The sequence below is a fragment of the Zalophus californianus genome, chromosome 2 (assembly GCF_009762305.2).
Source record: "Zalophus californianus isolate mZalCal1 chromosome 2, mZalCal1.pri.v2, whole genome shotgun sequence".
NCBI lineage: Eukaryota > Metazoa > Chordata > Mammalia > Carnivora > Otariidae > Zalophus > Zalophus californianus.
The window spans coordinates 162,104,941-162,120,284 of NC_045596.1; the positions used below are offsets into that span (position 1 = coordinate 162,104,941).

The window sequence follows — 15,344 nt, forward strand, 5'->3', positions numbered from 1 at the left end:
ATGGGGGATGAAAAAAAGAAATATAGAAACTGAGGGGCCTCACAGAACTTGATGAAGGAAGGGTGTCATAAACTGAGGAGAGTGATTTTAAACATCTATTTTCTGCCTCCTCTAGGTTAATAGATCTGCTTTTTCTGGACCCCATCAAAACTCTCACCTCCCACATTACACATAGGACATCTGGCTTTGGGCTCCATAAAGAGCAGGAACTGTGTCAAACACATCGTACCCCTCACAGCCTGTGACCAGGGCTCATCGGATAATACAGCTCTCCGCTCTTTTTCAATAAATAGACTTGAAGAAGAGGCATACAAGCACAATGTAAGAACCCAAAACTACATTTCCCAGAGATCTCTGGGTGATTTTAACTCAACTCTAGGGGGTGGAGCAGTTTGGAAAGACAGGAAGGGCACTTCTTGTACTGGTGCTGGAAGTGGGAGGACGGCTATCAGCTTGGTTCCTGGTTGTGAGGCCTAGTGGACCTCGGTAAGTGACTTGTTTATGCTTTGAAATTGGGGCTTAATCCTATCTTAAATGTGTATCCAGAGGATTAGATACTGAGCTCTCTTGAATTTCAGGTCCTATGGTGGTTCAGAAAGTTTGATTAACACATACTTTGAATCCTGATGCTGTAACTACTATACAGCATATAAGAAACGGGCCCTTGATTCAAACTGCCTGGGTTATAGGGGTTATAGTCACAGCCACATCGAATCCTAGCTGTGAGGACTTGGGCAGGTCACTCTGCATCTCTAAAAGTCAGTTTGTCCATCAGTAAAATGGATGTAATAAGAGAGTTTACTTAAAAGGGTTGTTGTGTGGATTAAAGAAGTGTATAAAAGCTAATGTGTATAATGAATGTTTCAGGGATTTCCCTTTTGGATAATTGAAACAGTGATGTCCACCTCCTCTGTCCCCAACATGCTGTGTCCCAAAGGGCTCAGTTAGCCCTATAGGCAGCAAGTTCATATTTCCTGCTCCTCCAGCATTAACTGGTCAGAAATTCTCTAATAATCCCAAACGTCCAGGGAAGCTAAGTTGCACTGTCTGCAGTGTTTAAGGGAATTCCTGAAGGAAGTTCCATCGTGTTGGAAAGAGGCTTAGTGGGGAGGGTCCCAGGAGCGATAATGACAAGAGTCAACTCCTTCACTGTTGGCACCGAGCAGCGAGGTACAAAATTCCACAGGAGAGAGGAAGCTGCTGAAGCTGACAGCCCCAGGAGCAAGGGGCCTGATGGGCTCTCCACTCTGGACATTGCCTCCAGGCTTTGGCATGATTCCCACAACATGCCTGGTGGCTCTTTTTAAATAAACTGCTCTGTCCCTTCCCCAGGGCCCTCATTTTAGTTTCTCAATCACAAAACAGCTGACCCCACCTCTCTCTCACTCCAAAGGAAATTAAACTGTCGACTATTTAGCTGCATCCTGTCCAGAGACTTATTTTGTTTGCCCTTTATGGGTTTAAAAAGTTCAGATCCAACTTTAAAAATAGGCAGATTTTACCTTCAAGTCTGAATTTCTCCTGAATTTCTCCTGAGAAGGGCAAAAGCAAAACAAAACAAAACTCTCAGAACTTCCTGCTTCCTGGGGCTCATTCCAACTGTCTTTAACTGTACCAACTGTTTTTCCTGGATGGGGCTTTTCAGTGACAGTTCAAGGATGGTATGTGGGCATGGCTTGCCTGGCAACTTCTCCTTTTCCATCTGGAACATTACTGTGCTGACCACATGCCCCTGAGAGTGGGCTGGGCTGTAGTGTCCTTGTGGTGGGCCTCAGAGCCAAAGCTGAATGGATAGGATGGGAAAGGAAAGGAAGGGAGAGGAAAAGAAAGAAAAGCACATAGGAAGAAAAGTCATTCAAGAGCACTCCTTAAAATTCTTCTATTCAACTCAGCAATTCTATTCCTAGGTACATATCCCCCAAAATTGAAAGCAGATACTGAAAAATGTACTTGAACACAAGTACATAGCTGCACTATTCACAATAGCTAAAGGTGGAAACAACACAAATGCTCATCAAGGAATGAAGAGACAAACAAAAACAGTATATTCATGCTATGGAATATTACTAATTCATAAAAAGGAATGAAGTGTTTTGTTTAAGCAACAAACTTATTTCTTACAGTTCTGGAGTCTGGGATGTCCACTTCCAAGGTGTACAGTTTACGTGTCTGTTGATGTCCCAGTTCCTTTTGTGCAGAGGGCTGATTTCTTCTTCTGTCTTCCAAGGTAGAGATGAGGGAGAAAGAAAAGTCTCTTGTGTCTCTTATTCTATTTTTTGTGTGTGTGTGTCTCTTCTTCTAAAGGCACTAATCCCATTCATGAGGCTTTCAGTTTCCAAATCTAATTATCTTCCATGACCCCCCTACTTCCTAAGGCCATCATATTGGAGGTAAGGATATCAATACATGAATTTTGGAGGGGTACAAACATTCAGCCCACAACAAAACTATTATAGTTCTTTTCTGTATATTAAACTATTTTTAGTCCTGCCTACAACTCAGTAAAGTAATATTAAACTATCATCCTCATCTTTCTAATTTACAGGGGAATAATCTGAGGCACAGAGTGGCCAGAGTTTTTGTCTGAGATTATGTAACTAATAGGGGAAAGAGTGAGAATTCTGTCTCTGGACAGTAATTTTCAACTTTGATTGTACTTTGAATTTACCTGGAGACTTTTTATTTAATTTTTATTATTTTCTTTTTTACTAAAGTAAAATGACATACAATTTTATATTAGTTTCAGGTGTACAACATAGTGATTCAGTATTTATATATACATTGTGAAATGATCACCAAGATAAATCTAGCTGCCATATGTCACCATACAAAATTGTTACATATTATTAACTATATTGCCTGTACTGTACATTGTATTCCCATGTCCTATTTATTTTGAAACTGAAAGTTGGTACCTTTTAATCCCCTTCTATTTAGCCCATTGCCCCATGCCCCTCCTCTCTGACAATCATCAGATTATCTTTGTATCTATGAGTCTATTTCTGTTTTGTTTGTTTTGTTTTTTATATACACATTTAAGTGAAATTATACAGAATTTTCTTTCCTTGTCTGGCTTATTTCACTTAGGGTAATACTCTCTAGGTCCATCCATGTTGTCACAAATGGCAAGATTTTATTTTTTTTCTTTTGGCTTAGTGCTATTCCATTGTAAATATTTACATTTACTTGATCCTTTCTTCTATTAATGGACAGTTAGATTGCTTCTATATCTTGCAGAATAAATAATTCTGCAATTAACTTCAATAATTTTTGAATTAGTGTTTTCATTTTCTTCATATAAATACCCAGAAATGGAATTGTTGGATTGCATGGCAGTTTTATTATTAATTTTTTGAGTAACTACATACTACCTTCCATAATGGATGTGCCAATTACATTCCCACCAACAGTGATCAAGGGTCTCTATGCTCCACATCCTAACCTATAGTTGCTTTCTTTTTTTTTAAGTAAGCTCTATGCCCAATGGGGCTTGAATTCATGACCCCAAGATCAAGAGTCACATGTTCTACTGACTGAGCTAGCCATGTGCCCCAGCACTTACTATTTCTTGTCTTTTTTGATACTAGGCATTCTGACAGGTGTGAGGTGATATTTCATTGTGGTTTTGATTTGTATTTCCTTGATGATTAGTGATGTTAAGCATCTTTTCATGTGTCTGTTGGCTATCTTTATGTCTTCTTTGGAAACATGTCTATTCCAGTCCTCTGCCTATTTTTTAACGGGATTGATTTTTCATTTGTTTTTGATGATGAGTTTGTGAGTTCTTTGTATATTTTGTATACTAACCCCTATCAGTAACTGATGTCCAAGAGCTGACTGAATTGCCATAGATTTATGTATATTAATTTTGTATCCTACAACCTTACTGAATTCATTTATTAGTTCTGATAGGGTTTTTTTGGTAGAGTTGGTACAGTTTTCTTTTTTTTTTTATTATGTTAGTCACCATACAGTACATCATTAGTTTTTGATGTAGTGTTCTATGATTCATTGTTTGCATATAACACCCATTGCTCCATGCAGTAAGTGCCTTCCTTAATACCCATCACCGGGCTAACTCATCCCCCTCCCCGCCTCCCCTCTAAAACCCTCAGTTTGTTTCCTGGAGTCCGTAGTCTCTCATGGTTCATCTTCCCCTCTGATTCCCCACCCCCTTCATTTTTCCCTTCCTTCTCCTACTGTCCTCCATGCTATTCCTTATGTTCCACAAATAAGTGAAACCTTATGGTAATTGACTTTCTCTGCTTGACTTATTTCACTTAGCATAATCTCCCCCAGTTCCATCCACGTTGCTGCAAAAGTTGGGTATTCATCCTTTCTGATGGTTGAGTAATATTCCATTGTATATATGGACCACATCTTCTTTATCCATTTGTCTGTTGAAGGGCATCTCAGCTCCTTCCACAGTTTGGCTATTGCGGACATTGCTGCTATGAACATTGGGGTGCATATGGCCCTTCTTTTCACTACATCTGTATCTTTGGGGTAAATACCCAGTAGTGCAATTGCTGGGTCATAGGGTAGCTCTATTTTTAACTTTTTAGAAACCTCCATACTTTTTTCCAAAGTGGCTGTACCAGCTTGCATTCCCACCAACAGTGTAAGAGGGTTCCCCTTTCTCCACAACCTCTCCAACATTTGTTGTTTCTTGCTTTGTCAATCTTTGCCATTCTAACTGGTGTAAGGTGGTATCTCAATGTGGTTTTGATTTGAATTTCCCTGATGGCTAATGAAGAACATTTTTTCATGTGTCTGTTAGCTATATAAATATGTTTTCTGCAAATAGTGACAGTTTTACTTGTTATTTCCACTTAGATTTTTTAAAATTTATTTTTCTTCCCTGGTGCTATGGCTACAACTTCCAATACTATGTTGAATAAAAGTGGCAATAGTGGGCATCCTTGTCTTGTTCCTGATCTTAGAGGAAAAGCTTTCATCTTTTCCCTGTTTAGTCTGATGTTAACTGTTGCTTTGTCATATATGTCTTTTAATATGTTGAGCTACGTTCCTTCTATACCCACATTGTTGAGAGTTTTTATCATAAATAATAGATGAATTTTATCAAATGCTTTTTTCTGCATCTATTCAGATGAAAATATGGTTTTTATCCTTTTTGGTTAGTATGGTGTATTACTGTGATTCATTTGTGAATGCTGAGCAATCCTTGCATCTCTGGAATAAATCCCACTTGATCATGGTGATCATCCTTTTAATGTATCATTGAATTTCATTTGCTAATAGTTTTTGAGGATTTTTGCGTTTGTGTTCATCAGGAATACTGGCCTATAATTTTCCTTTTTTGTGGCGTCTTCCCCTGGTTTTGGGATCAGGGTAATATTGATCTCCTTTAATGGTTTTGGAAGCATTCCTCTTCATTTTTTTGGAATATTTTCACCAGGATAGGTATTAACTCTTTATTGTTTGTTATTTTTTTGTAAGCATTGTCTATAACTGTGGGGAACAGAATCAATAAACAAAGATATTATTAATTTCTCTTGACTAAAATAAAACAGACAAAAAACATTAATCATAATTTAAAAGATCTCATTGTATTTCATAAAAAGAAAGAAAATTAGTAAAAATAAGCTTTCCTAGATAAAACCAACTAAAGATTAATAAAATTATCTTCAAGAGAAATAGTTTTGTGTACATGTTTACTCACAGGAAATTTAGAGTCTCACCTCCAGTCCTACATCAAAACGAATTTCTTTTTTTTTAGCATTAATTTTTTTGTTAAGTTCAATTAGCCAACATACAGTTCATCATAATTTTTTGATGTAATGTTCAGTGCTTCATTAGTTGCACATAACACTCAGTGCTCATCATATCATGTGCCCTCTTTAATAGCCATCACCTGGTTACCCCATCCACCCACCACCCTCCCTTCTGCAACCCTCTTCTTTAAATATTTGGTAGAATTTATCTTTGAAGCCATCTGGTCCTGGGCTTTTGTCTGTTTGGAGGTTGTTTTTTTTTATTGATTCAATTTCATCGATAGTAATCTGTCTATTCAGGTTGCCCATTTAATCCTGACTCAGTCTTGGAAGAGAGTATATTTCTAGGAATTTATCCATTTCTTCTAGCTTGTCCCATTGGTTGGCAAGAAATTGTTCAAAATAGTCTTTTATTATCTTTTGTATTTCTGTATGATCAGTTGTAACTTCTCTCCCATTTCTGATTTTACTTATTTGGGCACTCTCTTTTTTCTTGATAAGTCTGGCAAAAGGTTTGTCAATTTTGTTTATCTTTTCAACAAACCAACTCTTAGTTTCACTGATTTTTTTATTGGTTTTTTAGTCTCTATTTTATTTATTTTCACTCTAATCTTTATTTCCTTCTTTCTATTAACTTTGGGCTTTGTTTGTTCTTTTTCTTGTTCCTTCAGATATAAGATTGAATGTTTATTTGAGATTTTTTTTTCAATCTTGAGATAGGCCTGTATTGCTGTAAACTTACCTATTAGAACTGTTTTTGCTGCGTCTCAGAGGTTTTGAAACATTTTGTTTCCATTTTCATTTGTCTTGAGTTTTAATATGATTTCCTCTGATTTTTTTTTGTTGACCCATATTGTTTAGCCTCACATGTTTGTGTTTTTTCCAGTTTTCTTCTTGTAATTGATTTCAGGTTTCAAACTGTTGTGTTCAGAAAAGATGGTTGATATGATTTCAGTCTTCTTAAATTTACTGAGTTATTTGCAGCCTAAAATGTGATCTATCTTTGTGAATGTTCCATGTACATTTGAAAAATACATATTCTGCTGTTTTTGGTGGAATATTCTATCTATATAAGTCCTCTGGCTAATATGTAATTTAAGGCCAACATTTCCTTATTGATTTTCTCTCTGGATGATTGATTCATTGATGTAAGTGGAGTGTTAAAAATCTCCTATTATTATTGTATTACTGTCAGTTCCTCACTTTACATGTGTCAGTATTGCTTTATGTATTTAAGTGCTCCTATGTCCAGTGCATAGATATTCGTGTTATATCCTCTCATTGTATTGATCTCTTTATCATTATGTAATGCCCTTTTTTGGTCTCAATACAATCTTTGTTTTAAGATCTGTTTTGTCTGATATAAGTATTGCTAGCCCATTTTTTTGTTTCCATTTACATGTAATATCTTTTCATGCTTCATTATTATAGACTTTGTGTTTTTTAAAAGATTTATTTATTCACTTTAGAGAGAGAGAAGGAGAGCAGGGGGGAGGGACAAAGGGAGAGGGAGGAAGAGTCTTAAGCAGATTCCATGCTGAGCGAGGAGCCAGATGTGGGGCTCAATCTCACCGCCCAGAGATCATGACATAAACTGAAACCAAGTCAGATGCTTAACCAACTGTGCCACCAAGGTGCCCCACAGTCTGTGTGTGTGTGTGTGTGTTTTCTTTCTAAGAATTTATTCCTTTTTTTATTATATTCAGTTAGCCAACATGTAGTACATCATTAGTTTTTGATGTAGTGTTCAATGATTTATTAGTTGTATATAACACCCAGTGTTCATCACATGTACCCTCCTTAATACCCATCACCTGGCTACCCCATCCCCCACCCTCCTCCCCTCTGAAACCCTCAATTGGTTTCCTGGAGTCCATAGTCTCTCATGGTTTGCCTCCCTCTCTGATTTCTTCCCATTCAGTTTTCCCTCCCTTCCCCTATGGTCCTCTGCCTTATTCCTTGTATTCCACATATGAGTGAAACCATATAATTATCTTTCTCTGATTGACTTATTTCACTTAGCATAATCCCCTCCAGTTCCATCCATGTTGATGCAAATGGTGGGTATTCATCCTTTTTGATGGCTGAGTAATATTCCATTGTATATATGTACCAACTCTTCTTTAAGCATTCATCTGTTGAAGGGCATTTCAGTTCCTTCCAATTTGGCTATGGTGGACATTGCTGCTATGAACATTGGGGCGCATGTGCCCCTTCTTTTTACTACATCTGTATCTTTGGGGTAAATACCTAGTAGTGCAATTGCTGGGTCGTAGGGTAGCTCTATTTTTAACCTCTTGAGGAAACTCCATACTGTTTTCCAGAGTGGTTCTCCAGCTTGCATTCCCACCAACAGTGTAAGAGGGTGCCCCTTTCTCCACATCCTCACCAACATTTGTTGTTTCCTGCCTTGTTAGTTTTTTGCCATTCTAACTGGTGTAAGGTAGTATCTCAATGTGGTTTTGATTTGAATTTCCCTGATGGCTAGTGATGTTGACCATTTTTTCATGTGTGTGTTAGCCATTTGTATGTCTTCTTTGGAGAAATGTCTGTTCATGTCTTCTGCCTATTTCTTGATTGGATTATTTGTTTTTGGGGTGTTGCATTTGAGAAGTTCTTTATAGATCTTGGATACCAGCCCTTTATCTGTTATGTCATTTGCAAATATCTTCTCCTATTCCATAGGTTACCTTTTAGTTTTGTTGATTGTTTCTTTTGCTGTGCAGAAGCTTTTTATCTAGATGAAATCCCAATAGTTCATGTTTCCTTTTGTTTCCCTTGCCTTTGGAGACCTGTCTAGCAAGAAGTTGCTGTGGCAAAGGTCAAAGAGGTTGCTGCCTGTGTTCTCCTCTAAGTTTTGATGGTTTTCTGTCTCACATTTAGGTCTTTTATCCATTTTGAGTTTATTTTTGTACATGGTATAAGAAAGTGGTCCAGTTTTATTTTGTGCATGTGGCATTCCAATTTTCCCAACACCATTTGTTGAAGAGACTGCGTTTTTTTCCATTGGATATTTTTTCTTACTTTGTCGAAGATTAGATGCCCATAGAGTTGAAGGTCCATTTCTGGGTTCTCTGTTCTGTCCCATTGATCTATGTGTCTGCTTTTGTGCCAGTACCATACTGTCTTGATGATTACAGCTTTGTAATATAGCTTGAAGTCCAGCATTGTGATTTCAGCAGCTTTGGTTTTCTTTTTCAACATTCCTTTGGCTATTCAGGGTCTTCGCTGCTTCCATAAATATTTTAGGATTGTTTGTCCCACCTCTATGAAAAATGTTGTTAGTATTTTGATAGGGATGACATTGAATGTGTAGATTGCTTTGGGTAGCATAGATATTTTAACTATATTTGTTCCTCTAATCCATGAGCATGGAATATTTTTCCATTTCTTTCTGTCTTCCTTAATTTCCTTCGTAAGTGTCACATAGTTTTTAGAATACAGATATTTTTACCTCTTTGGCTAGGTATATTCTCAGATATCTTACGGTTTTTGGAGCAATTGTAAATGGGTTCAATTCCTTGAATTCTCTTTCTTCTACCTCATTTGTAGTGAACAGAAATACTACTGACTTGTGTGCATTGATTTTATATCCTCTAACTTTGCTGAATTCCTTTATCAGTTCTAGCAATTTTTTGGTGCTTTTTTAGGGGGGCAGTTTCTACATATGTACAAATGTAACAAGAGTAAAAGTTTGACTTCTTCTTTGCCAATTTGGATTCCTTTTATTTCTTTTTGTTTGATTGCTGAGGCTAGGACTTCTAGTACTATCTTGAACAATGGTGGTGACCTGGACATGTTCCTGACGTTAGGGGAAACCTGTCAGTTTTTTTTCTGATGAGGATAATATTCACTGTGGGTTTTTGTATATGGCTTTTATGTTATTGAGGTCTGTTCCTGCTATCCCTACATGGTGGAGAGTTTTTTTGTTGTTCTTTTTTTTAAATTTTTTTATTGTTATGTTAATCACCATACATTACATCATTAGTTTTTGATGTAGTGTTCCATGATTCATTGTTTGTGCATAACACCCAGTGTTCCACACAGAATGTGCCCTCTTTAATACCCATCACCAGGCTAACCCATCCCCCACCCCCCTCCCCTCTAGAACCCTCAGTTTGTTATTCAGAGTCCATCATCGCTCATGGTTCGTCTCCCCCTCCGATTTCCCCCCCTTCATTCTTCCCCTCCTGCTATCTTCTTCTTCTTTTTCTTTTCTCTTAACATATGTTGCATGATTTGTTTCAGAAGTACAGATCTGTGATTCAACAGTCTTGCACAATTCACAGCGCTCATGGTGGAGAGTTTTAATCAAAATTACTTCTGTCAAGTACTTTTTCTGCATCTATTGAGAGGACCGTATAGTTCTTGTCCTTTCTTTTACTAATGTGGTGTATCACACTGATTGATTTGCAGATGTTGAACCACCCTTGCCCCATGACCAAGTGGGATTTATTTTTGGTTGTGGTGAATAATCATTTTAATGTACTGTTGGATCCTATTAGCTAGTATCTAGGTGAGAATTTTTGCATTTGTATTCGTCCGGGATATTGGTCAATAATTTTCCTTTTTAGTGGGGTCTTTGTCTGGTATTGAGATCAAGGTAGTGCTGGCCATATTGAGTTTGGAAGTGTTCCTTCCTTACTGCTTTTTGAAACAGTTTCAGAAGAGTAAGTATTAATTCTTCTTTAAATGTTTGGGAGAATTCCCCTGGGAAGCCATCTGGTGCTGGACTCTTGTTTGTTGGGAGATTTTTGATTACTGCTTCAATTTCTTCGCAGGTTATGGGTCTTTCAGCATTTCTATTTCCTCTGGTTTCAGTTTTGGTAGTTTATGGATTTCTAGGAAGGCATCCAGTTCTTTCAATTGTCTTAATTTGCTGGCATATATTTGCTCATAATATACTTATAATGGTTTGTATTTCTGTGGTGTTGGTTCTGATAGCTTCTCTTTCATTCATGATTTTATTTATTTGGGTCCTTTCTCTTTTCTTTTGATAAGTCTGTGTAGGGGTTTATTGATTTTATTAACTGTTTCAAAGAATCAGCTTCTACTTTTGTTGATCTAGGTTACTGTTTTTTTTATTTCTATATCATTAATTTCTGCTCTAATCTTTATTATTTCTCTTCTCCTGCTGGGTTTAGGCTTTATTTGCTGTTCTTTTTACAGATCCTTTAAGGAGCCTATGGTTAGGCTGTATATTTGAGAATTTTCTTATTTCTTGAGAAAGGCTTGTATTGCTATATACTTCCCTCTTAGGGTCGCCTTTGTTGAAACCCAAAGGTTCTGAGCTGTTGTGTTTTCATTTTTATTTGCTTCCATGAATTTTTAAAATTCTTCTTTAATTTCCTGGTTAACCCATTCATTCTTTAGTAGGATGCTCTTTAACCTCCATGTATTTGTGGCCCTTCCAATTTTTTTCTTGTGGTTGACCTTAAGTTTCATAGAGTTGTGGTCTAAAAATATGCATGGTGTGATCTCCACCTTTTTGTATTTGTTGAGGTCTGATTTGTGACCCAGTATGTGATCTATTCTGGAGAATGTTCCATGTGCACTTCAAAAGAATGTATATTCAGCTTCTTGAGGATCAAATGTTCTGAATATATCAGTTAAGTCCATCTGGTCCAGTGTGTCATTCAAAGCTTTTGTTTCCTTGTTGATTTTCTGCTTAGATGATCTGTCCATTGCTGTGAGTGTGGTGTTAAAGCCCCCTACTATTAATGCATTATTATCAATGTGTTTCTTTAATTTTGTTATTAATTGATTTATATGTTTGGGTGCTCCCATGTTAGGGGAATAAATATTTACAATTTTATCTTCTTGTTGGATTGGCCCTTTTATTATGATGTCCTTCTTCATCTCTTATTACAGTCTTTGGTTTAAAATCTAGTTTGTCTGATATAAGGATTGCTACTCTCCCTTTCTTTTATGTCCATTACCATGATAGATGGCTCTCCAACCCCTCAATTTCAATCTGGAGGTGTGTTTGGGTCTAAAATGAGTGTCTTATACACAACATATCAATGGGTCTTGTTTTTTATTCAATCTGATACCCTCTGTCTTTTGATTGGAGCATTTAGTCCATTTACATTCAGAGTAGTTATTGAAAAATGTGAATTGAGTGCCATTGTATTTATTACCTGTAAAGTTGCTGTTCCTGTAGATTGCATTTGTTCCTTTCTGGTTTTGTAACTTTTGGGCTCTCTCTTCACTCGAAGGATCCCCTTTAATATTTCCTGCAGGGCTGTTTTAATGTTCACAAATTCCTCTATTTTTTGTTTGTCCTGGAAACTATCCCCTCTTCTCTTCTGAATGACAGCCTTGCTGGGTAAAGTGTTCCTGGCTCCATATTTTTCCCATTTAGCACATTGAATATATCATGCCAGTCCTTTCTAGCCTGCCAGTTCTCTGTGGACAGATGTGCTGCCAGCCTTATGTTTAATAATGCCTTTGTAGTTTAAGGACCTCTTGTCCCAAACTGCTTTCAGGAGTTTTTCTTTATCTTTGTAATTTGCACCCTTCATTCACTATTATATTTCAAGGTTTGAGATATTTTTGTTGATTTTGTAGAGAGTTCTCTGTGCCTCCTGGATTTTTTTTTAATTTAAATTAAATTAGCCAATGTATCATTAGTTTTTGATATAATGTTCAATGATTCATTACTTCCATATAATACCCAGTGCTAGTCACATCACTTGGTAATGGGCAATAAGGGAGGGCTCACGATGACTCCTGGATTTATATGCCTGTTTCCTTCCCCAGTTTATGGAAGTTCTCAGCTATAATTTGTTCAAATAAACCTTCTATTCCTCTCTTCCTCTCATCATCTTCTGAGACCCTTATTACTTGAACATTATTTTGCTTTATGGAATCACTGAGTTCTATAAGTTTCCCTTAGTTATTCAGTATTTGTCTTTCTCACTTATCAGCTTCCTTATCTTCCATTATTTATCTTCTGACTGACTGACTCTTCTGTCTTGTTTATCCTTGTTTTAGAGCCTCCATTTGGGACCTCATTGTGGTAATAGCATTTTTAAATTTTGCCTAAATAGATTTTAGTTCTTTTGTTTTTACAATAAGGGATGCTCTAGTGTCTTCTATGCTTTTTTCAAACCCAACTATTATCTTTATAAACATTGTTTTAATTTCTAGTACAGACATCTTACTTATATCTGTATTGATTAAATCCCTGTCAGTGAGTACTACCACTTGGTCTTTCTTTGGAATGAATTTCTCCATCTCTTCATTTTGTCCAGAAAATAGTAGAGGAGAAAAAGAAAAAAAAGAATAACCACAATAATAACAAAAATAAAAACAAACCAGAAAAGAAATGAAAAAACAAACAAGAAAATAACAAAAAAGAAACAAAACAAAACAGAAAACTAGAATCTGTGTGTTTTCATCTGCTTGTTTAAAGAAATTGAATCCCAAAATAAGAAAGGAAAACTTAAATATATATAACAATTAAAAAAAATAAAATGAGGGAGGGGTGGAGCAAGATGGCGGAGGAGTAGAAGACCTGGATTTTGTCTGGTCTCAGGAATTCAGCTGGATAGGGATCAAACCATTCTGAACACCTACAAATTCAACAGGAGATCAAAGAGAAGAATAGCAACAACTCTCTGAACAGAAAAGTGACCACTTACTGGAAGGTAGGACGTGCGGAGAAGTGAATCCGAGGCGATATTTGGGAGGATAGATGGCAGGGGAGGGGGCCTCCGTGGGCCGCTTCTGGCAAGTGATAGAGCCATGGAGCACAAAACCAGAACTTTTAGAAGTCGGCTTCACTGAGGGATGTCGCACCAGTGGCTAAGCTGGGGGTGGAACCCTTGCGGGACAGTGTGGTCTCAGGACCCTCGGGGTCACAGGAAGACCGGGGGTGCCTGAGTGCAGCAGAGCACCCAGGTATCGGAGTGGGGAAGCCCGCTGCAGAGACGGAGCCAAGGTGCGGGCTCTCAGCTTGGGGTGGCCATAAACTGTGATCCGCGGACCAGTCGGGCCACTGCTCCTCCAGCAGGGACTCAACAAGCAGCAGAGCTGGGGAGACTCCCCTTCCTCCCCTGAGAGGAGCGGCGCGGGAGCGCACCGCAGGGATCTGCTGGGTTTGGAGACTCCACACAGGGTCCGGTGCCAGAGATAGAAACACTCGGTCACAGGCTGGATGAACACTGAGTGTGGCTGGAGACCGGGGAGACGGGAGTGACTGCTTTTCTCTGGGGGCGCACTGAGGAGCGGGGCCTCGAGTTCTCAGCTCCTCCAGGTGGAGAATGGGAGGCCACCATTTTCACTCTGGTCCTCCAAAGCTGTACCGAGAGCTTGCAGGGAACAAAAGCTCCTGACAGCAAACCTGAGCAGATTGCTTAGCCCCGGCGGACAAGGGCGAGGCAATTCCGCCCCCGGCAAAGACATGTAGGAACCATGGCAACAGGCCTCTCCCCCAGAAGATCAGCATGAACAGCCAGCAAGCCAAGACCAAGTTTACCAATCAAGGAGAACGGGAGAACTCCAGTGGTAGGGGAATACTGCACATAGAATTCATGGCTTTTTTACCATGATTCATTAGTTTTTCAAAGTTAATCTTTTTTAACTGTTTTTTTTTGAATTTTTCTTTTTCCCTTTTTCAACCAACACCTTATCCCTTTGTTAAAAACTTTTTTTTATTTTTCATTTTTAGAGTCATATTTTATCCCTTCATAGTAGTTACCCTTATTTCTGGCATATACATATATATGTTGTTCTCTCTTTAAAATTCTGAGATACAGTTTCTTCTAACAGATCAAAATATACCCTAAATCACTAGTGTATGGCTTTGTTCTAGTCTCTTACCTGATCACATTCTCTCCCTTTTTTTTTAATCTTCTTCTTTCTTTTTTCAAACAACCTCTTATCTTATCAATTCCTTTTATAAAATCTTTTATAATTTTCATCTTTATAGTCATCTTCCATCCCTTCATTGTATCAACCCTTATTTTATACATATGTAAGTCTTTTTTACTTTAAAATTTTAGGAGGCATTTTCTTCTAACAGACCAAAATACGCCCAAAACCTAGTGTGTGGCACTGATCTATGCACTAGCCTGATCATATTTGATCATATTCTGTTTTTTTGTTTTGTTTTGTTTTGTTCTGTTTTTATCTTTATCTTTTTCCTTTGTTCTCTTTCTTTCCCTTCCTTTTCCCCTGGATTCAGGTCTTTTCTGATTTGTATAGAGTATATTTGCTGGGGATGTTGTTAACCTGTTAGCATTTTGTTCTCTCATTCATCTGTTCTCCTCTGGACAAAATGACGAGATGAAAAAAAATCACCTCAGCAAAAAGAACAAGAGGTAGTACCATCTGCCAGGGACCTATTCAATACGGACATTAGTACAATGTCAGACCTAGAGTTCAGAATCATGACTTTAAAGATACTAGCTGGGCTTGAAAAAAGCGTGGAAGTTATTAGAGAAACCCTTTCTAGAGAAATAAAAGAACTAAAATCTAACCAGGTCGAAATCAAAGGGGCTCTTAATGAGGTGCAATAAAAAATGGGGGCACTAACTGCTAGGATAAATGAGGCAGAAGAGAGAATCAGCGATATAGAAGACCAAATGATGGAAAATAAAGAGG

At 37.7% G+C, this 15,344-nt stretch overlaps 1 protein-coding gene across 2 annotated transcripts in view; it reads left to right on the forward strand.

Moving 5' to 3' along the window:
* Positions 1-408: 408 nt before the first annotated feature.
* Positions 409-15,344, forward strand: part of LOC113924821 (arylamine N-acetyltransferase 1) — a 44,465-nt gene continuing 29,529 nt past the window's right edge. The window contains exon 1 of one of the 2 annotated variants that reach the window (XM_027599085.2): positions 409-486. The gene's annotated coding sequence lies outside the window, so the exon portion shown is untranslated. The remainder of the gene's footprint in view (positions 487-15,344) is intronic. The other variant, XM_027599086.2, reaches the window with a different exon arrangement.